This window comes from Hemitrygon akajei, chromosome 10, assembly GCF_048418815.1.
Source record: "Hemitrygon akajei chromosome 10, sHemAka1.3, whole genome shotgun sequence".
Classification (NCBI taxonomy): Eukaryota; Metazoa; Chordata; class Chondrichthyes; order Myliobatiformes; family Dasyatidae; genus Hemitrygon; species Hemitrygon akajei.
Genome location: NC_133133.1, coordinates 151,225,111 through 151,249,420, shown reverse-complemented (window position 1 = coordinate 151,249,420; position 24,310 = coordinate 151,225,111). Strand labels below are relative to the sequence as shown.

General features: G+C 41.2%; 1 protein-coding gene across 3 annotated transcripts in view; it reads left to right on the top strand.

Annotated features, from left to right (window-relative positions):
- Positions 1–20,829: 20,829 nt before the first annotated feature.
- LOC140734825 (muscarinic acetylcholine receptor M2-like) overlaps positions 20,830–24,310 on the top strand; it is a 74,340-nt gene continuing 70,859 nt past the window's right edge. Inside the window, exons 1-2 of one of the 3 annotated variants that reach the window (XM_073059399.1) lie at positions 21,354–22,000; positions 23,000–23,081. The gene's annotated coding sequence lies outside the window, so the exon portion shown is untranslated. Of the gene's footprint in view, positions 20,927–21,353; positions 22,001–22,999; positions 23,082–24,310 lie in introns of those variants that run through there. The other 2 variants (XM_073059401.1, XM_073059400.1) reach the window with 2 other exon arrangements.

Sequence of the window (24,310 nt, the reverse complement as noted above, 5' to 3'; positions counted from 1 at the left end):
CTGTTAGCCATAATAACTAATCCTTGGCCCTGCCTACATCTCTTATACAGTACCTGCTGCGCTTCAGGGTTTTCAGTTGAAAACAGATGAAGGTCAATATGTGCAAGTATGACACTCATAACATTGTCCTGCTCTTCATGTCCTGCACTGACTAACTCCCACTCCTATTTTCAAATCCCTTCTTGACTTCAACTCTTCGTAACACTCATAACCTCCTCCAGCCCTAAACTCTTTTAGATTGATTAGTTCCTGCATTTTTGGCCTGATACACATCTTTTGTAACCCTTTCACCAATGACAACCCTACTTGGAGCTCTCATGATAGTATATTCTGTACTCTCTCCCGAAACCAACTTCTCGCTCTCTCTGCTTTTGGAATGCTACTTAAAACTGACACTTGCGATCTTGTTGTTGGTCATCAGGCTCATTACGACATTGGGCCCAGTTTTGTCCTATATCTGGGAATATGTCTGGGCACTATAGTAATGTAGCAATCAGCGTGAAGATATTACAGCTGGAGTAGGTTAATCGGTCATTGTAAATTATGTATTTACATAATTATGTATTTATGTATTTACATTATGTATTTACATAATGGGATACATTGTATCCCATGGGGATGAATAAAGTATCTATCTATCTATCCCATGATCAGGCTAGGGTTCAACTGAGAGTTGCTAGGCAGTGAGGCTCGAAAGGCCAGAAGGGCCTATCCCATGCTGTATATCAACAAACAAATAAATAAGTAAATCTGTCTGATGGCTGACTACCCCTCGCTCATAGGTATCATTTTTACCACACAAACAGGGTTAAAACTGCAATTGTACTATTTTCGCGTCCCAATGTTTGTAGCAATCAATTGCTTCCAATAAAAAGAATTGAATGATCATCAATCCATAATGAGAGCTGAACACTTTATGGATAAACTTACAGATTTGCAGTTATATTGTTCATGGTTATAGCCTGGAGCATGTTCACTGCTTTGATTTCTTGTTAGATTTATCTGCTCTACTCCCTCCCAGTGAACATAAGTAACAAGAGGTTATCACCACACAGAGCTTAAAGTCTATTGGAGATAATTGGTTTGAAAAACTGTTCTATACTTTGACTTACAAATATTACTGTGGGTTGTCTGTACTCCTTATTTTCAACAGGTGAATTCAAACCCTATTTTTCTCTCTTAACACCACTTTTCCTGTTAGCTGTGACAATTAAAAACAATTAGACAGGAAAGCAAATGGACAGATGAGTTTTGATGGGTTGAATATATTTGCTCATCCTCAATTTGTATTCTTCTTCATTAAGTAGCAGTTTTAGATATATGGTTATATTTTAAATAGTTTTGTAAATGATTTAAAATATAAACATTCATCTGAAAAGATGGAGATTATAAAAGATACTCTGGTTTTGGAAATAACACTTCTGCAATATTTTGTTGCAAAACAGCTAATTTGATACCAAGGAGTACTTGCATAAATTCCTCATCTGATGACTTTTCTATACATCACTATTTTTTTCCACTGTCAGAAAACATTGAGTCCATGCTGTCAATTTAAACGTTTTATTCCCCTTTGACTCAACTGTGAAACAAGAGGACAAATCGTATCCTCACTCTGTGATCACCCTGGCACATTTTAATGCAGGGGATAACGGATAAGAAGTGACAATGAGATTGCTAATTAATCTTCCTTTCCCTGTCTCTGGCAGAAAATCAGATCTGAAAGGAGCTTGATCTGCATAGCTCTGCTATTTTTTACTTCTGAAAACTTCTTGGTCCAGAAGGGAAACTCTGAAATAACATGCATGAGTTAGTTCTTACCATGTGTCTCATTTAAATTAACCAGGGGAAGAGTTTCATCACCATCTTGACAAAAACTGATTCTATCATTTAGGAGCAGTGTAATGGTGTAGGTAGTAGACTGGTGCAGTCAGTCATAACCTCCTGTGCTGTCTGTGTGGAGGCTGCATGATCTGTCTGTGCCTACATGGATTTGCTGTGTGTGCTCTAGTTTCATCTCCGATCCTAAAGACATGAAAGTTGGCAGGCTAATTCGAATGCTCTAGCTCTCCCCTAGTGTGTTGGTGAGTGATAGAATCTAGAGGGAGTTGAGAAAATTTAGATTTGCACAGGAGTAGAGTACATGTGTGCTTGAAGGTTGATGCAGACATTTTTTTATTCCTTAACTGTATAACTCTCACTCTTGTTGGTGAATTGGAACACATACAAATGGGCGATTTGCTTACTTCATTTGGAATAATATCCATCTCAACTGGGTGATTGGGAAATTCTTTGGCAAAGTCATTGCCAGTTGATTTTCTGTGCTCTTAGACCCTTGATTACCACATGTTTGGAAGTAATGATATCGAATCAGTTGAACCAGACAGTGAATTAATTTAATCCTGTGAATGTATATTTTTAATTAAGGTTAAAAATTTAACTAAAATCAAGATTAAAGACAAGAACCAGCATCTATGATGATTTCATATCTTCTTCCATTGAATATGCAATGACAACACAAAAAAGAACCTTAAACATGAGAGAGAGAGTAGATGCAGGAAATCCAGAGCAACACACACAAAATGCTGGAGGAACTCAGCAGGTCAGGCAGCATCTACAGAAAAGGGTAAATAATTGACGTTTCAGGCCCAGACCCTCCTTCAGAACTAAAAAATAAGCTAAATTTATAATGAAAAAGGGTCTAGTACTTTCCTGGCTATATGACAACTAAACTCTTCTCAGGCATCAATTATAACCAGTACCCGTTGGGTACAGATATCGATTATAATCAGTACCCGGCTGGGAGCCCGAGAAGAGTTTATTCCTAACTTATGTATTCATTTGATAACCTTTTCAGTCATTCACCATTGGTTTAAAGTATTCTTATAGTTAACAAAAAAGGTATTAAATTTGAGGCTGGGGTGTTATAATGTGTATTGGTTGAGGACATAGTTTGCAGCCGTGCATCAACTGGGAAAACCTGGAGGAGTGCATGAGTTAGGATGAGGGTGTTGAGTTAATAGCTGTAAAAGTATAAGGTCAATTCCAGCCCACTAACATGTACATTTAACTCAAGTCCATTATGCTCATTGGCCCTCAGGAGAATTTGGTTGGCTTTAAACATAAGGTAATGGCTCAATTACAGCAATATGTCAAAGCACTTCAATTTAATATCACATGCCTAGGTTTTCCCAGGCTTCCTAAAACTTGCCAGTATGAACAGAACAGCTATTGAGGGGGCTGATTATAATTAATATAAATTATACCTGCTGCAGCTTTTTTGCTTACTAATGCAAAAGGTTTGCTCATAGTTTTTAGTGGAGAGGTTACATGCTGCACTGGAGAATTTATGAATCAAGGCAGAATTGTGGGTCGAGAAAATGGTTAGATTGGATCTCAGAGCCAAGACTCAGCTTTTAAGAGACTTAGAGCTACTGAGTAGAAAAAGCCACAGCAGAGAAGGGTGGAGCGAGGAAGGGAACAGCACAGTGAGGTGAGACGTGGGTAGGAATGGCAGAACAGCTGGGGGAAGGATAGTGTTCACAAACGGTGCACCTCATGACAAGATCTACAGAGAGTGCCCACTTTACTGATCTCACTTTTCGTCAGAAACCTGCAGCCTTTTTGTTGCACTCAGAAGCCAGTAACCGTACTCTCACGTTGCTGAGTCCATTTAGATCTCTGCCAAAGACAAATCAAAGCCTCTCAGTTGCTGATCGATGAGGCAAGTGCTGTACACGGGAAAGGCCAGCAATCATGTGAACTCTGCAACACTGACCTGATCGTCCCACTGCCTTACAGGTTGTTCCAGCCATGAATACCTGGGAAAACCTTGTTTCCGATCAAAGTCAGTCCCATCTATTGACTTTCCGGGCTGAACCCTGACCTGCCACTAGTGCCTGCGGTGAACCACTTACTTGCCCCAGAGGAGCAGGTGCACTTCTGGGTTTCTGGGAGCCAAATCTACCACCCTCACTTCGCAGAAGACCTCCTCTCTCCACCCTGGTAGGTATATGCATGGTAGTAGGCTTCAGGTTCAGGGAGATCCCAAGAAGTAACACATTTCTCCAGCTTACTCTGGGAGTAGCTTGGAGAGGGAGGGAAAAATTGGGAATGGGATGCGGTTGAGAGGGATGATGCTGGAAAAGAGTGGAAAATAGCTCAGGCTGGCTCAGCTTCATAGAATGAGTAAGACATGTTTTCAGTTTCTTTCTGGCCATGTTTGGCAGAGATAATTTAGGAAAATAGTTACTATTAATAGTTTCTTGGAGATAATGTGCAACAGACCAACTGTCAACAAAAATGGCAGAGATGATCAGTGACTGATGCTAATGAGATTTCATAGTTTGACAGCTAATACTTCATATGGTTCCTTATTTTAAAAAAAACCTCACACTTGTTTCTGCAGGAAAATGTCTTGTTACTTTCATACAAAAGACAATCTGTAAGTCCTGAAGATAAGAGTGTCCACTTTATCATGAATATATAGGTACCATGATACATTTATGCCATGAAAATCCATTCTCTCTTGACCTTATGTGTATATTGTATATTGCTGCACCAGTTGATCCGTATTGCAACACTTACAAAAACCACTTTAACCACCAGCATCTACATCCCCACCTACAAGACTAAATTAAGTAGCGTAGGCCATCTGCTCTGGCACTCATTGTGATTTTCCTGATCAACTCCAGGTCTCAGCTCATCCTCTGTGCAAAAATGCCATTGCCCTCAATTCTCTGACTACTTACGTAAATGATCCTAGTGATTTAACCTTCACGTTGCTCTTTGAAGAATTTCAAAGAATCACAACTTTCAACAAGAAGAAATTTCTATATGCTCCAGTTCTAACTAACCAGCCCCTTATCTTGGATCTATGCACCCTCATTTGAGTGTCTTTTCCAGCAGATTTCACAAAGGTTCAATTGTTGCATGAATTCCCTTCACCATCAGACAAGATGAGGGCACATTGGCTGCACAGCCCCAGCAATAACGCTCCCATCCCAACCTTGGTAAACCACACATTCTCTCTGTGCCTGGGTAGACTTCTGCTGGGTATTCTGATTTCCAGTCACATCTGAAAGATGTACGGGATGGTTAATTGGCATAAGTTAAGCCTTGTTTAGGTGAGGGCAAGATGAATTAGGAGAGTTAACAGACATATGAGAGAAAATAGATTACAATAAACTATGTGAGGGAATAGAGCTGACTGAATGTTAAGAGCAAGCATAGACTTGATTGACTGAATGGCCTCCTTCTGTCAGAAAAAAAGTTGTAAGTTCCCTCCAAACAAAAATGATCAGAATCGACAATATAAAGATCTGATAAAGCTGTTTAAAATCATGAACTGCTTAGCGTTTGCAGCAGCAAAAAGGTCATTCATCAGAGGGTAAGCTTTAAGATGATTGGCAACAGCACCAGAGGCTAAATGAGAGAAAGTTCTCCTTTTATGCAATAAATGGCATATACTTAAAATGGTGCTTCCCATCAGCAGCTTTGATAAGGGAATTGAATTAGTTCTTGATGGCAGAAAAAAAGTAATTATTTAGGGAGGTAACAGTGAAAGGAAGACTAAGTGAGCTGATTTAAGAGGGAAAACCTCTTTCAGCCAAACGGCTTTCTATGCTGTACAGCTTTATGATTTCAGGTACATTAATAAAATTTATATGATTACTCTGAACAACAGAGAGTGTTCAACATAACACACAATATATTCAATCTCTTTCCTTCCCTATTCTACAATGCAGTCCCCATTGTTGAACCAATAGAGCAGAGAGTTCTGAAGTCCACTTCAATAAGGTGATAGATACTTCTCTTGTTCTTTGTTAACGTGACAAGATATTCAAGGCCATGGTAACATCGAAGACGTTAGCCAATTTTTTTGTGCACAAATTGATTTGGAAGTCTTAAATCTGTGCCTGGCCCATTCCCCAACAGGTTGTATTTTAGAAGAAAAGATGACGGGACAGGTTTAATAAGATCCTCTTGATCTGTATGTATCAAGTGTTTGAAAGAGTTCCTTTCTCTGATATCTAGCTACCTCCATAATATTATTCTCCTCTTCAAAATGTCATCATTGTGATATTCCCAATGAAAAATCCAGGTGTCCATTGCAAGTTCATGATCTTATATTGAGACCATAGATAAAACCAGATTTGTTGCAGCGAGCAGAGAGCAATTCTTCTTTACCATCATTTCAAGCTTTCCACATTCCCGCCTAAACCTGCAGAAATAAATGCCTGTTAATGATGTTTTAACATTAGTATTACTTGGCTCCTGAGCAACCAGAAGGTATTTTCAGTTAGCTTTATTTATTGTGTAAAAAGGCATGACAATTATAAAAATGGGACACAGAAATTGTACAAATCAGTCGCATAATAAATAATTTGCATTGAGCATTCCAAGAAAGTGTAAATCAAGGTATTAAGAACATCAAGTACTGCAGGTTTACCCCACTAATGAGTTACTCGATAGTGGTGGAACTGGGCTAAGTGTGGAACGTGTTGCCAGTTGTTACTGGAAGACATTGAGAGCCGTGCACAATCAAACAAACTGTGCAAATGCTTGTCTTGGATGTTTTTCTTGTGGTCACAAGACCCTGGTGAACATTGGTAATGTGGAATGGCAGGTAGTTTTAAGGAAGTAGAGAGGCTACAGAAGGACTCAGACAGAATAGGAGAATGGGCAAAGAAATGGCAGATGGAATACAATGTCGGGAGTTGTATGGCCATGCAGTTTGGTAGAAGAAATTGAAGAGTTGACTATTCTCTAAATGGAGAGAAAACACAAAAACTGAGGTGCAAAGGGACTTGGGAGTCCTTGTGCAGGATTCCCTAAAGGTTAATTTTCAGATTGAGTCAGTGGTGAGGAAGACAAATGCGATGTTAGCACTCATTTCAAGGGTACTACAAATAAAAGCAAGGATGTAATGTTGAGACTTTATAAAGCACTGGTGAGGCCTCGCTTGGAGTGTTGTGAGCAGTTTTGGGCCCCTTATCTTAGAAAGGATGTGCTGAAACTGGACAGGGTTCAAAGGAGGTTCATGAAGATGATTCCAGGATTGATTGGCTTGTCATAAGAAGAGCGTTTGATGGCTCTGGGCCTGTGCTCACTGGAATTCAGAAGAATGAGAGGCAACCTCATCGAAACCTATCGAACGGTGAAAGATCTCAAGAGAGTGGATGTGGAGAGGATGTTTCCTATGGTGGGAGAGTCTAAGACCAAAGGACAGCCTCAGAACAGAGGGGCTACTTTTAGAACAGAGATGAGGAGGAACTTCTTTAGCCAGAGAGTGGTGAGTCTGTGGAATTCTTTGCCACAGGGTGCTGTGGAGGCCAAGTCTGCATGTATATTTAAGGCAGAGGTTGATAGATCCTTGGTTGGTTGGGGCATGAAGGGATACTAGGAGAAGGCAGGAGATTGTGGCTGAGAGAAAAATTGGATCACCCATGATGAAATGGGGGGCAGATTCAATGGGCCAAATAGCCTAATTCAGCTCCTATATCATATGGTCATATGGTCTTATTACACTGCAAGTCTTGTTCACTGGTAAACTGGTGAGATTGACAATGGAGAAGCTGCGTGGACTTGGTTGTTGGGCAGACCAGGGCTCCATGCTGCGGAGCTGCCTGTTGCTGCCACCCAGGGAGGGGACGCTGAAGGCAGTGTGGTGTGGCGGTTACCCGTGCTGGGCTGGGAGCGAGCCCCTCCACCGGTGCTGCTCTCCATTGTTTGCTCGGTGGGAGGCAAGCTGGATTGTGTTTGCCTGTGGCTACTCTAGTGTGTGATGATCAGATGCACTGGGCTTGTTCATGCTGCCAACATCCAATACACCACCAATCTATACAACATGAGACTCAGGGATCTGGGATATACTTTTTTTTTGTGTGACTGTATGTTTATTGCTACCTTATATGTGATATATATACCTTGTGCTTTTTTATGACTGTTATTACTGTGTTTTGCACATTGGCCTCGGAGGAACACTGTTTCATTTGGCTCTATTCATGGGTATTCATGTATGGGTGAATGATAAACTTGAACTTGATTACATATATTAAAGGAGTCTAGCTATGCGCACACCAAGTGACACTTAAAGCGAGACAGATGCTGTATTAATATACTGAGACTAAATGCAAACCAACTTAATTCTGTTTATAGGGATTTAATTGCAAAAGACTATAAATTTTGATTTAATAAGTATTCATTATATATGCACTGACTCAATCGAGACTTATTGTATATGGTTTAATTTAAGTGAAGTATGCATTTTGTTTAAGTTGACACAAACTCTACCTAAATTGATATAATTGAGGATGACAACACGCTGATTTAAATTAATCTAATTGCATATACACAGTTTTAATTAAAACTGACAGTATAAACACTGATTTAATTCTATGCATTCAGTTTTAATTAACATTAAATATACAGACAATGACTTAATGCACACTAAATATGTACACACTGATTTTCTTGACAATAAACATATTCATAGTGTTTTAAATAACACCAGTTGCGCACAAACTGAATTATTTCACGCTTGCAATACAATCACTGCTTTAATTGAAATTGGATGCATGATACTGCATTACAGTATTAGTCTTTCTAATTATAAATAGACAAACTTGAGCTCCACAATCTATTACAAAAATGTCTTCCCAGTCAAGACAAATTTCATTTAAAAAACAAAATAGAATAACTCTGGGATAGAAAATGGATGGTGTTACGATTTGTAAATGCAGATGAAATTAAATATAAGAACTCAGTTTGTGAGATATGTTGGATTAAAAAATAGACAGTCAAAAAGATCAAGATTTCAGAAAATGGATAGTGGTCCTTATTGTATGACAAGAAAGAAGCAAAGAGGTGAATATCTATGTATTTGGAATTGTGAATTATTATATTTTTATGCATTGTATGCATTTCCTTTACATATTTATCTTTATTCCTGCAATATGCTTTAAAGTTATATATCAACCTACAGCCATAATTTTAAATGCACACAAAAATGTTGTATGAGAAGTGTGGAAAGAGTGGGGAAATACATAACATTTTTGTCTGAGCACTGAACAGTTTGAGTTAATTGGCCTTATTTTAACTATAGGGAATTTGATAAATCAGCAAACAGTATAAAGGTAAGAAAGAGGAAGGAAGTAAACTATAAGAGCAGTCATCGGGCTATAATTAGTGAGTACAGAAACAGGCCATTCAGCCCACTGGGCCCATGCCATCCATCAACCATCCATTTGCACTAAACCAAAAACAAAAAACAGAAATTCTGAGGAGATCAGGCAGCATCTGTGGGAAGTAAAGCAAGAAAACGTTTCAGGGTGAAGACTGTTAGCTTGTAAGAACATTCTGATAAAGGGCTGAAACTTTGACTCTCTTTCTCTTCCCGAAGATCCAGCATCTGCAGATTTATTAATGTACATTAATTCTGCATTTATCCTATTTATATTCTTCATACATTCTGCTTCATATAACAAGGTGGATAATTTCACACTTTATTCCTGCCCACTCCGTCAAACATTTATATGAATATGTCATGAAGTGGTAAACTTATTTTGATGAAGTGTGGTGTTGTTTAAAGTAATGATTTTTTGGGTTATATACAGCTGTATTGATTTTCTGGACATTATATGCAATTAATATTTGAATAAAACTTAAAGAAAATAGAAGTAGTGACTCTCACAGACTGCAAAGGTTCTAGTTCTATAATTTCTCTTCTTTTTATTAATAACAAGTAATCAATAATCTATTGTTCACATGAAAAAACAGCAATTCTCTGAAAATATTGATTCTTCAATGTATAAAATGTTTCTGCAATTGAGCTGGTTGCTTTAAATATTTACTTAAACCTGGATCTCTCAAAGCTATGGTGAAATGCCACAAGTAATGATGGATCAAAGTTGATTTTTTAATTGGGGTTATGATAGGAGAATGCTAAATTGCAAGAAAAATTTAGGTGAAAATGAAGAAAGATAAGGACAATGCTGTAATAATTGACAAGAGCTGTTGATCAATAATCTGCTGAACTGCATAAAGTTAGAGGACATGTTGATTCCTTAGTTAGCCTAGTCAGCAGTGTAAAATGCTTGGGAAAATTTTATGAGAGAGAATCCATATTGATTAAGATTACAGAGATTATAAGAAGCATTTATTATGGATATAGAAATTATACAACATATATAGTGTAAATTAGGTAGGTGGTGGATGAAACATTTACTTGAAGGGCCAACGTAAACCTGTGCCACTATTGTTTAATCGTCAGCTTCATTTCACTTGATGAAATTTATGCATGAAATATCTTACCTTGAGCACACATACTGCTCAGAAAGGTGGAATTCTGATAGCAATCCTATTAAAGTGTTAAATAGCATCTTCTTTTATAAGGCATACAAACAACATTACCTTGTCTAGATGGTGGAGGTGACGTCATTGGTCCGAGATGTCAGTACTATTTTTCCCTCTGTGACACCTCATGTCCTGCTAATTGTTTCTACTGTTCTCCAGTTTTGTTTCAGATTTTTAACATCTGCAGATATTTTGCTCTTCTTTCATCAGTCATGCGAAGTGTACCTCAGTTTTGTTCACTCCACAGTAGTTGGCTAATATGCTGGGTGTGGTAAACTATGTATACCTGTCTGGACTCGCCCCTCTGCTGACTGCTCCTGTGGCTCCTCCCACAGACCCCTGTATAAAGGCGAATGGGGTACTGCTCCTCCCTCAGTCTTTGCGATGTCGTGCTCCCTTTTGCTGTTAATAAAAGCCTATCGTTCACTTCCAGCCTCCGAGAGTTATTGATGGTGCATCACTGAGCTCGCACATTATTCTCCTTTATTTCAGCGTTATGGCAATTGTGTTCTGTTTCTGTTTCTTAACAGTCCAGCAGTTTTTACTCTCTCTCTCTCTCGATCACTTCTACTCACACCTTCGCCACACAGGTTAGCTGCCATTAAACAAGCCGCCACTTCCTATTCTAGTGTCACCAGTCTGTGTCATCTATCTGCTTTTAGTTTCATGCAGCCACAGAATTTCCCTTTAGTCTCTCCATTATCCCCACTCTGCTGCAAGTTTAAATGTGTCTGCTTCCTGGGGACACCTGAGAATGCAAATACTGGAATCTGAAGCAGAAAGCAAACAGCTAGTGGAACTCCATGGGTAATGCAGCCCCTTTGGGCAGGGAAAGAATTATCAGTGTTTCAGTTCAAGACCCTGCATCAGGACTGAGAGAGAAGAGGGCCGACAGACACAAGAGATTCTGCCGATGCTGGAAATCTTGAGTAACACGCACACACATAATGCTGGAGGAGCTCAACAGGTCTGGCAGCATCTACAGAGGGAAATAAACGGTCAATGTTTTGGGCTGAGACCCTTCATCAACAGCAACTTTTCTCCAATGATTCTGTACAACATGCTGAGCTCCTCCAGCAGGATGTTCTTTGTCCCAGATTCCAGCAGCTACAGTCTCTTCTGTCTCCATATTACCACTACACTTTGTCTCCCCTTTCACCTCCTCTCCCCCCATCTCCTCCACCCCACCTGGTTTAATCTGCTTCTTCTTTTCTCTCGTATGTTTCTGTTTTTTAAATACCTGTCTTTGCCCCCCCCCAGCTCCACCCATGCCACCCCCAGTCCTCATGCCCAGCGTCCTCACTTTTCTCTCTCCTCTTTTTACTTTTCATCTTCCCTCTTCACTCTCACTCCTGATGCAGGCTCCTGACCCAAAATGATGATGATTGCATTCCCCACTGATACTGCATCACCTGCTGAGACTCTCCAGCAGTATTTCTTTGCTCCAGATATACAACACATTTTCTCCCTTTCCGTTCTGTTGACCAGAATGCTGACTCTGCCCCCCTCTTCACACATGGTGCCTGAGCTGCTAATTAGTTCCAGCACTTTCTGTTTTCACTTTGTTATCTAAAGCAGCCTTCTACCGCTTGCAACTCTAATACTGGAATACTTGAGTTTGTCAGTTAGTGCTCATGGCAGTGGCACTTAATATTCACATACTTATTAGCAAAAAAAAAATCTGATTTTTGAAATCTGAATGTCTGTAGAGTCTGTCTTACTTTGCTAATAGGGCTTCAATATTAATTGAATACTCATAGAAGTCTTGAGGAAGATTCAGTTTACAGGAAGGTATGGACAGAATGGGAAAGATGTTCTCACTGACAATTAATGCAAGGGAGCATGACTTGTTATGGTGCAGAACCCTTCCAGGAGCATTACTGAAAAGCTCTGATTGCAGAGAAATGTTAGCCTGTCTTCTAATTCCTAACCATCTTGTACTTTGTTGTCCTTTCCTTTAACATTTGCCTATTGCCACAATAGGTCAATGGCAGACACAATCTCAATGGCTCTTCACACAGCCTTAGACCACCTGGACTACACAAACACCTATGTCAAGATGCTGTTCATCGACTATAGATCAGCATTTAACACCATCATTCCCACAATCCTGATTGATAAGTTACAGTACCTGGGCCTCTTTACCTCCCTCTGCAATTGGGTCCTCAACTTCCTAACCAGAAGACCACAATCTGTGTGGATTGATAATAATATCTCCCCCTTAGTGAAGATCAACTCTAGTGCACCTCAGGGGTGAGTGCCTAGCCCACTGCTCTACTCTCTCTATACCCATGACTGTGTGGCTAGGCACAGCTCAAATACCATCTATAAATTTGCTGATGTTACAACCAGTGTTGGTAGAATCTCAGATAGAGACGAAAGGGTGTGCAGGAACTGGTAGAGTGGTGTCGCAGCAACAATCTTGCACTCACCATCAGTAAGATGAAAGAGCTGAATGTGGACTTCAGCAAGGGTAAGATGAAGGAACACATATGAATGCTCACAGGGGGATCAGAAGTGGAGAGAGTGAGCAATTTCAAGTTCCTGGGTGTCAATATGTCTGAGGACCTAGCCTGGACCCAACATATTGATGCAGCTATAAAGAAGGCAAGACAGTATCCCCCAGCACCCAGGGCATGCCCTTTTCTCATTGTTACCATCAGGTGGGAGGCACACACTCAGCGATTCAGGAACAGCTTCTTCCCCTCTGCCATCTGATTCCTAAATGGACATTGAACTCGTGAACACGACCTCACTCTTGTAATATATATTATTTCTGGTTTTGCACGATTTTTAATCTGCCAAGTTAACAAATTTCAGGACACATACCGGTGATAATAAACCTGATTCTGATTCTTACACGACAAAAATGCGGACACGATTCCACATTATTGTTATGTTATGCTATTGTTATCGGTTATTGTTATGCTTCGGTATGACCATCTTGGGGCGCCAGATTCCTCCAGGCTCGGATGCACTCCCCCCTCCCCCCTCCCCGATTATTAGTTGATTATTTTCATCTGTGTCTTGCTTTAGTTATCAGTTGTCTATTAAGTTCCTCTGTTTTGTTCATTTTTGCCTGGTCTACCTGTGTGTATTGATTCTCGAATCCTAACCAACCCACAAGTAAAGATGCTTTGTTTAATTCCATTCTCGCACGTGGGTCCACCTGGTCTAAATCTACCCTCATAGTCTACTGGTTAAAGATACAGTATAGCATAGCATCTTCCAACCTATTATGAAGATATACATATTTAGCTCATTACAAATTGGGGCTCACTGTCTAGAAAGGGTCTAAAATTGTCCAAAAATTTAACTTGCGATTTGAGTGCAGCTATGGTCTGTTTGATGTGAATGATTGCTGTCACAAACTTTCGACCACAAACCAGTACAGCCACTGAGAATAGGTTTCTCCGGAGAGAACTAAGTCTCTAGATGTTTCTCATTGACCATAGTCAACCATCACTTGCTATACAGAGACAGAAATTAGTTTCGAAAAATTGTCTCAAGTTTCAAAACAGCTACCAATGAAGAAATCTAGAATCAGGTGTAATATCTACGGCATACGTCCTGAAATTTGTTAACTTTATAATGAAATAAATGATAAATAAACATAGAGAAAAAACTGAAATAAAGTAAATATATATATACACTTCCTGTCTATTATATACTGTCTATTAAATAGTTAAGTTAAAATGAGTAGTGCAAAAAACAAGTGAAAAGGAAATGAACAGTGATCAACATGATCTGGTTCTAAGAGTAATGCTGAATGCAGTTAAAATCGCTTCAATTCATGAAAGCAGCAGAGTTGTCTGAAGCAGTCGTCATTAGGACATGGAACTAGCAAGGGATCCTGTAACTTGTGCAATCCCCTGAATATGTCTTCCTTTATTCAGCATTTTTCAGGAAATGAAGTATTAAATAGAGGTAAAGTTTGCACGCGATCCAAGTAGATTGTGAAGATCTTGGGGCACTCGTCATAGAGTTGGTGAACTCCATTACAACACTTGATGAATGTTTCTTATTCATTCACTTCCATTTCCAATAAAGTCACAATAACTGTTCATTTCCATGACATGCGATTTTTGAATTCAAGATGGAGATCCGTCCCTCATGTTTGGAGGAAAAAAATCATTGATGTCTAGCTACAGCTTTTAATGTGAAACATAATACGATTGATCAAATGGCTTAATTTACATTTTGTGTATAAATGCAAAATAGTTAACTAAAATGTGCATAGATTTTTAAAAAGTCTATCTATAGCTTAGATAATATATACTGTATGTACTGCCTGTCTTCAAAACTAACCCCTGCTTGTCATTCAGATCCAAAATTACTCGCAAGAGTGAGGGCGAGATTGCTGGGGGACACACAGATCGGCTTAGGCCTTTGTCTCTACGGGATGGAAGTACTCGAGCCAAAAGGATGGTTGATCGGCTTAGACCCGCTCACGGTTCTCTCTGACTCCATGCTGGTTGTGGCGCTGTGTAACGTGACGCCGGGATAAGGGGCAATTCTAGAGACCCAGCCTCTGGGCGAGTGCTGGAAACTTGATTCAGTTAAATGTTTCCAACCAACAGAATATGCATTGTCTTCTTGAAATGTTCTAACCTACTTTAGCCATGTTCGGTCGTTTTGCTGTTGTATGTTAACATCTCTGCACCTGACTGCTTTCCTTCAGTCATGGATCTTACAATGGCCACTCCAGCACCCTGATCTCTGTATTCAAATCTCTTCCTTTGGAGTACAGCGCAAAAACCCGAGTCTTCCCGGTATGAAATAATTATTGATTTTTAGCGGCTCGATTGACAGATCTACAAATAACCGCGAGGAGCCGCCTAATACTTCGTGGTAAGATCCGACACCGAAACAAATCTGGGTAAGCGTTTTGCTCCACACCGGAGCAACCACTGTGCCCAAGAGGAGGGGTGTAGGTATGGATTGACAACGGGTAATCCCTTTACGGTACATTTAGACATGCTACCCTGTCCCCAAGCGAAGCCGCTACTAATCGGACAACATGGGAATCAAAAGGAATCAAGCGAGGGATGATAAGACGAGGCTAATTTTGACCGTCGGTCGTACTATTAAAAAATCCAACTCAAAAAAAATCTCGGCGGTGCCTCCAGCCCAGGTGGAGTCGAATTAGGAAAGTGAATGTGTTTGACATGCTTTGTCCAAGCTGCCACGCGTAGTAACAGCAATCCCAAATGTAGATGACCAGTTCAGTCCGAGCCGAACTCATCACTTTTCTCAATAGAATCAATTACAGTTCGCCGATTCCCACTGAATCACCCTGTTTATATGTTACAATCGTGATGAATTTCACTTGTTATTGTTACATTGATTTCCTGCGCAGCCAAGTCAGCCGTGTGCAGATTAATCTAAAGAGTGCGAGACCTGCTTGCCATTTCCCCGATGCGAAAGCGTTCAGACATTCAACTACACGTTGATATCAATAGACAGCGGCTGGCCCCAAATACTAGTCTGGAAACACCATCTACAACAGCCCCTCCCACCGCACACCCGCCGAAAAATGCGGTCTCGCGTGGCCCATGCCAGCCGGGTTGCGATTTTCGCCAAGGCAATAAAAACGGCCTGAAGTGGCCTGGTCTGTTGGTCCCTGGGTTTTGTTTTGAAAATTTAACCTGCCAATGGATTCCATTTCATCACTCAATCTAAGACCCGGTTTCGCAGGTCACTGGTTCTAGTGCATAGATCTAAACGTGCACCAAAGCGCAACGATTATGTTAGAATCAAGGATCTTCAGGAGCTGATGTGTTAAATATGTTTACTAATAGAATTGCACGTTTTGCGTGTGGAAAAACGTGGGCTGGAAATGCGTGGCCGCGGGGATTACTTAGAGCTGTACAAGGGAAGATCTCTTCTGCAAATAAAAAACGGGATTCTTATCACTGGCCAACGATTCCTAGAGTTGGGATTCGAATGCAGTAACTGAGTCATTTGTAGCTAGATACCTGAATAAACATCCTACACGTTTACGATGCTTTTACAGTAATTAACTGTTACGAGGATAATAATGTCCCTTTAGGTAAATGCATGTTGTAAATTATGCCGAGGTAGATGTGTAATCAGGCTAGGGGATATCTAGGAAAAGACGGCATCTTGTAAATGGGGCCATCCCATTGCCTCTTGCGATCTGTTCCCCTTACTCATCATCTGAGCTGTTTCTATAAGTATTGCGCTGCCAACTCTGTCCTCCCGAAGAGCAATGAACTGAGGAATGTTTATTTCATGTAGACACAAGAGATTCTATAGATGCTAGAAATCCTGACCAACACACGCAGCCGGTCAGACAGCATCTATGGAGGGAAATGACGTTTCGGGCCGAGACCTTTCATTAGCTCTTAGACAGTTCATTGCATATTAGGGAGGTCTGGTACTGTGAGCTCATCTGCTCCACTAAAAGGGCAAATCAACTGCCTGAACTGGGCGCAAACTTGTTCAAATAAATAAACTAAAAAGTACTGGCAATATTTTGCAACATACCGGAAATTTTGTAAAAAATAAGTAAGGGTAGGTGTCTCCTCAAGGACTCCTGATTCTTTTCTAACCATGTCTTTCCTATTTCTGCAATAGTAACTCCGCTGCACCATAATTGAAACTCAGCGCCTGAACTTGCATGGTGAAAATAAATCCATTAACAGGTTAAAATTCCAAAACGAAAGACACATTCAATTCCAGAGCACACCCAATCTCAGAGCGTGCGAGGGACTTTGCCGATCTGGATTAAGGCAATGAAGTATGCAACTCTTCAGGGATGAATATCCACGTGAAACTAAAATTAAAAATAATTTAGTCCTTTCTTTCCTCTGGGTCTGTTATGTTGTTAGCAACCTCGAAGTGCACTGATGGAACAAAATAGCGCTTACAGGTCGAGGCGCTATAGAACCAAAAACTGCATCAGACGGAAGCATTACTGTTTGGTTTTTAATATACTGGCCATTTTATCTGGTGCAAAATTTTTGCTTTTAGGGGAAAGGTTTCTATAAATATCCTTTTGGTAACAATTCCAACTCTGTATTTGCTAAAATGGTGAGTCCTAAGGAAGATTCTCGGCCAGGAATGTTGACTGTTTACACTTCCCCATAGGTCCTGCCTGATCTGTTGAGTTCCTCCAGCGTTTTGTGTATATTGCTTTCGATTTCCAGTATCTGCAGGCTTTCTCGTGTTTGTGCCTGCGCTATTCACCGCCCACAATTTGCTCTTTGCCGTACAATCTACTTTTTGATGTTTATTTCTCTGGATAACGCCGGGTAATCGTTTAAACATCGTGATCTAGCCATGGTTAATAGTCATTGCAGTTAGCGCCAGCTACGGCGAAAGTAAAAGGGGAATTGTGCTTCATTGGGCTTAGATAAAAGAGTCATCGATGCATATGTGCGTATTAATCATCATTTCTAACAAAGTCATAACCATCAAGTTCCACGCTGACTTCCACATAGAATCACGCGAAATTTCTTTGCTTGTCAATTCCACCCGTTGTGACCAGCAGAGCTACGTGGCCTTATCGCTCGAACTCTTAGCTCACTTGTCTGATAAATTATTTTTACCATCGTCATTTTGCTCACTCTGGTGAGGGACTCTCCTTTATTCAGACAACTGGAAGTCGTTTTTAAACCAGTGATGCTTTGTACAGTATATCAAAAGTCTAGACAGGTCTTACGCGCGATATATATGGAGTGCCTTTATTTATGCGATTACGCTTTGTTGAGTCTGATGACAAACCAGTGTAAATCATACCTAGGGCCTAACCAAACCACCTGTACTTGACATTGGAGTTATGGGAAAATGAACTGTCAAAACCTTGCGAAGTTATCACTTCAACTTTTGATTTGCTGTGGAGCTTCCCAATTCTCTTTTGAACGCAAGAACCTTACAGAATATTAGCAAATTCTTACCACATCATCCGTGTGATTTGCATTAAGCTTCCAATAGACTAATACTCGCCTCTGGGGTTATTCTACTATTAAAATACAGCGCAAGGTTAAACTTGCGTGGGAAGAATGTCCATATCACGATCACTCGGCACTCTGCACTCAGCGGCAACGTGAGCCAACCCACTTCCGAGAAGTACAGTTAGAATGCGGTCAAAGGTCGTGACCACTACGACAGGGCATGACAGCAGAATAATTTTGATTCCCACGCTCTTCCCCGCCCCTGGGCAAAGAGGATTTGAAAGTTCAGAGAAAACCAGCAAGGAACTGCCGGTGGTGCGGTTTAGGTCTCCTTAATTTTAGAAAGGATACGCGGCCCTGAATGTGATGCGGCGAAAGTTTGCTGGAATTATTCCATGGATGAGTGCGTTAACTTATGAGGAAGAAATGGCCAAATGGGTACGCACTTCCCGGTGTTGAGAAAAATGAGAGCTGAAATGTAAAAGGCCCACAGGAAAATGGTCGGATTACATGCCTGTGATGTTGTAAGGGTCTATCTTCTGCTGCTTGGGGAGTGAGGTGGGGGGGGACTGAAATATATTATCGGCTATTTTAACCTGGGATGTGCGAGGTGCTACATTCAGTAGTTAGTGAAGTTCTTGAGCTCTCGGCCATAGCTCTGGACTTTTTGTAACCAAGACTGAAAAAGAATTTTGTATTATAGAGGTATCGAGTTTTGTGGGGATCAGGCTGGTAAATGAAGTTGAAGCAGCAGATTAGATTAGGTTTGCATTAACTTCAACGTAAGAGTCCTCAAGGTTCTGGCAGATGAGCTCGGAACATGGACTGGCAGATGGGATTATGACATTATAGCTATTATGGAAACACTATTGAAGGGTGGGCAGACCTGGTAACTCAATGCTCAGGAATACGAATCTTTTTGGTGCGATGTAGATGGAGGTAAGAGTGGAGGGGGTTTGCTGGATTGCTTTGGGAGCCTGATTAGAAAGTTTACAAATGGCACCAAATTTGGTGGTGTAATAGACAGTAAAATAGATTTTCTCTGGTTAGCACAGGTTGGATATCAACTGGAAACTGGGCCAAGCAATGGCAGATGGAACACAACTCAAGCAAGTGTGAAAGTGATGTATTTTGGAAAGGTAACCCAGAGAGAGCATGCACACTGAATGGCAGGACCATGGAGAGCGCCGTTGAACGGAGACGTAGCGACACGAGTATATCATTCCCTTGCAGTGGAGACGCAGATGGACGCGCGGTAAAGGAATCTTACATCAGCGAAGTGCCGAATATAAGAATTTGAACGTTCTCTTACAGTTCAACAAAAGTTGGTTAGGATGCACTTGGAGCATTGTGTACAGTTCCGCTCAGCATGCTACAGGAACGCTGTGAATTAGCTAGAGATGGTGTTTTGAAGGTTCATGATGATGCTGTCCGGTTTGAAGTGCGTGAGTCATAAGGAGAGATTGGATAGGCTGGATCTGTTTTCCTGGAACAAAGGAAGCAGAGAGCGACTTGCCGGAGTTATCAGTATAAAATTACGGACGGATAATTTGATTTTATACTGATATGGGTAGATAGGCTCAATATGTTTCTCTTCCCCGGGTGTCTAAAAGTAGAAGGCATGGGCTCAGAGAGAGGTACACACACACACACACACACACACACACACACACACACACACACACACACACACACACACACACACACACACACACACACACACACACACACACACACACACACACACACACACACTGCTGCAGGAACTCCGCAGGCCAGGCGGCATCCATGGAAAAGAGTAAACAGTCGATGTTTCGGGCCGAAGCCCTTCTTCAGGACTGGAAAGGAAGGGGAGAAGTCAGGGTCATAATGAACCTCCAAGCATTGTAAAGTGTAACTTAGTTTATTATGCAGTGGAAGTTACCAATTCTCAGAGCCAGATGAGAACATGATTAAAGAAAGGAAATCCTCGAGAATAAAACCCGGTGGAAATATCTGGAGTTGGGGCTGGGGAATGTGCTCTGGGGCGGGGGGAAGACTGGCGTCGCTTCCATAAGGCAGTCGAGAGACTATTAGTTAATCCGGAGATAGCGCTGGAATGCATGAGGACTCATTACCACAGACTAGAAGATTATCACAGAACCACATTTAAGTGTCCAAGCTTTTCATTTGCAGGATCTCAGGGATTGTATTCGCTATGGGCAGCCAACAGCAGCTAAAGTTTCACAAGATATTTGGACAAATAAATACAAGCACTCGCACTCCAGATGCGAAGCTTTTCGGCCAAAGCGTACGCGTTGCAAGCTGGGGCGAAGGGACTGTGGACTTGTTCTCTGAAAGGTATATACTATATTTAAGTTCACAGGATAGCTGAGATCCCGGGCTCATATTTACCTCTACAACTCCCCTACTCCTCTTCACTGACCGCGGTCTTCCATTCCCCACCCCCTACGATACCATTCTTTACACTCAGCAGAGATGTGAGCGATGATTATCGTTTAATGGATTGTGTACTGTATCGATCCCACTTATCAGGGTTCAGTCAATTTCAGGCACTGCATATATAAAATTCCCGTCAGCTTCCAGCATGTTGCGATCTCTTGCCTGAAGAAAGAAAGCGCTATAGGTCATCACCTGAAGCGAATTGACAACAGGTACGTTTAAAAAACTCAATGAAAATAAATCTTTTAGCCGATTCATTGCCTGGGTTCTAACTGCTACTTGGTCACTTTAAGCCAATCGGACAGCGGTTATACGGAGTGTGATGTTAGATTTCGGGTGATGATCTGATCATTATTGCAATACAACTTCTTGCGAGATCGGCTCCGCAAATTAGGCGGCACTGAGTTAAGGTACTTGGATAAATCATTCGATCAGATGGCCGTTTGTTATCCTTGACCTGTTGTGCCCTTAGCGCTAGAATTTTATTGATGTCAGACTTCAAAAGTAATTTTTTAAAAAAGCAGTAGGTCCGAATTCTGCAGTAATGTGAAAATTGCTGATAAGAGGTCGATCCTAGAGATGTTGCAATGTTGCACCAAATCAGGTGCAACTGTTTATTTTATTGGCGGCGTCGGACGCACGTCACACTTTTAAATGCTTCGCCATATAAAGGGATTGTAATGCCTTGTGTAGAGTAGCTGCCAAATTAGTTCATTCGGTTCTGTTGTGTAAAACTAAAGCTTTCATCCGAGTTAGCGACTCGGGGTTTATTACTATCGTGAATACTTAAAGCGCCGAGATATTCATGACAGCATGGACAGTAATGTTTGAACAGTTGCACCATGTTAGCGACTATCAGTATTTTGCAGGGAACGTTCCTTGTCGCAGTGCTCTAGTTTCTCAGTGCAACTCCCTTATTTTCTTCCATCCGAAACGAGAGATGGTCCAAGCGGCACGTTGCTCCTTATTGACCTCCCGTCCATTACACGAAGACACCACAATTGTCAGGGTATCTTCAGTTAAGGCTTTCTTTCGTCCCAAAGCGTTCGCAGCTATGTAGCAGACAGCTCCTATCAGCTATCTACTTTCAGTGCGTTTTGACGTTTCAAAACTGTTTTGTCAATCGCCTCGCCTACAGAGACTACTGGAAGGTATGAAAGAGAAGGATGAGCATTGACACTTTTAACTGACGCTGGATCAGTCCAAGAGTGCCGAGTCAAAGAAGGCTCGAGTGCTGGATCTGCAAATCTCGCTATCTGAGCTCAACTTCACAAGCCGGATTTCAGGTAAGGGGCTAACTAAATACAATTCGCAAACAGTCACTATCTAATTGTGTTGGTGCGGGTTGCTTCTCCAAATCTTGTATATTGCTCACGATTCCAAATGATGAGTTGCAAAACCACACGGTCGATTTATGTCTGCGTATTTCTTACTTCGTATTGGTTAGATACGAGCTATTCCTGGGTCTCTCTGTTGATGGAGCGCGATTAGAAAGCGAAACGCAGCTCGGCTCTTCTACTATAGTAGCTGAGGTCAAAAACGTGGATTATTAGGATTGAAAGATCCTGTAATCCTGCTGTCTCTGAAAGAAATCGAACGCATGATGACAAAGGCAGCGGGTATAATGGTGTTTGTGGTATCAATATGAACATTAGTTGCCTAAATTCAGTTTAATTGGTTTTGACGCCGTAGGTCTCGATATTTTCAATCTTCACATATCAACTCAAATCTCTGTATGGATCTACACTTCTGGCGAAACCCTAGCGCTCATCCCAAACTGGCACATCTATTACTCTAGATTCAGTCCTACAACTCGCGCTATCCCGAAAAACAGGTCTTAATCACTATTAAGTGCACGAGTATCTTCGCCAAAGGCTTGTACTCCTGCATACCAAACTCCTTAAGTGACTTATTGGATGTGTAGTCAGAGGCGCTTTGTGTTGGCTATTCTGAAACCGACACGGCATTATTCATCATCGGCACTTGACAGATAGCAGTCCCTTCGGAGCTAGTAGTGATTTAGAGCAGGACAGCGCTTATCTAGTGCGAAGAGATGCTGAAATGGTAGCGCCAGCACCTCAGAGCTGTCTAGTTAATGTGGTACCCATTTATACTGAGTAAGTGTCTTTATCACTTCTGGCTTGCAGTAGGCGAACACGCTATTCTTTGTTCTCTCTGACCATCAGACAGTGTTGAAGCCATTGCGATTGTTAAAAGACTGCTACGGCTCAGACACAATATAGTAACAACGCTATTTCACCTTATGACTCTCTTTTATTATACAGTACAGCGAAAATAGATATTTCAGTTTTGGAATCAAGAACGCCTGGGGCAATGCCTAAGACTACAACAGGATCGTTACAATAGGTACGAGTATAAACTAATCAACACAGAACAAAGAATTGCATGCCATTTCTTTTGAAACAAACGATCTCTTGTGAAGCGTAAATTAGTTTTTTTTGGATGGGGTGGTTTTACTGGAATAAGGGAAATAATATAATTTTCGATCTTGACTCATTTTCTGATACAATTCCACTCTTACTGATTTTGCAAGCAATTTCAACTCTCCCTTGACGTACAAATGTTAGTAGGTTCTTTATGTTCTGCTGCGAGCATCCTCCCCTACAGACACACACACACACACACACACATACACACACACACACACACACACACACACACACACACACATACACACACACACACACACACACACACACACACACACACACACACACACACATACACACACACACACACACACACACACACACACACAACATCTGGACCAGTCTTGGCCGAGGTGTAAACACAAAGGGTTAAATGCAGAGTCTCCGGGCATGTTTGCTTTCTTCCTGAGAAACAATGGAGGGGGCGGGTATCATGTTCTCTCTGATTTTTGATTTATGCTGCATTATGCATAACGGTAAATCAATAATGCATATATCCCGAAAGCCCCCGGAAGCCTCAGCACCGGGAAACTACATCTGTGATTATAGATTTTGCAGAATGACGTCGATTTGCCCAAGGGTAGGTTTCCCCATTTCTGGCGGAATCAAATGCAACTTCCCGCGGAAGAGCTCGATAGCTCCAGCCGCTTACACTTGGCAATGGCACTTCAAAGTGCCAGAACGGTTCCTTTAGTAGTTCATTTATGTAACAAAATATCAGTCCGCTTCAGTCGCTTATCGGCCCCATATCCCCCACGTCCCCTCACACCCATCTACTTGAGTCATATGCGGACATTCATCAGAAAGCGGTTTAAGATTTTCTCTCTGCAGAGAAACGAGGCTCCGTTTTAAACCCCCGTGCAGGTTTGGAAGCGCAACAGACCACACTGTTCAGTAATGTTTTTAACCAACTATGCGATTGTCGGAGAGGGAACGGACAAGACCTTGCTGATATTTCTCAGGTCTGCTTCACTTCGTAGAATGCTTAAATACTTTGATTTCTTTTAAAATATTGAATATTTTCGGCTGGCGTTTTAGTCGGCGACACTGATACCCGTGGAGTTCCCTCCCACGAGGTTTATTAGTTCGGTTGTGCGAACAGTTATATTTGGTCAAAATACTAGATTATTTCACGGAGTACACGAC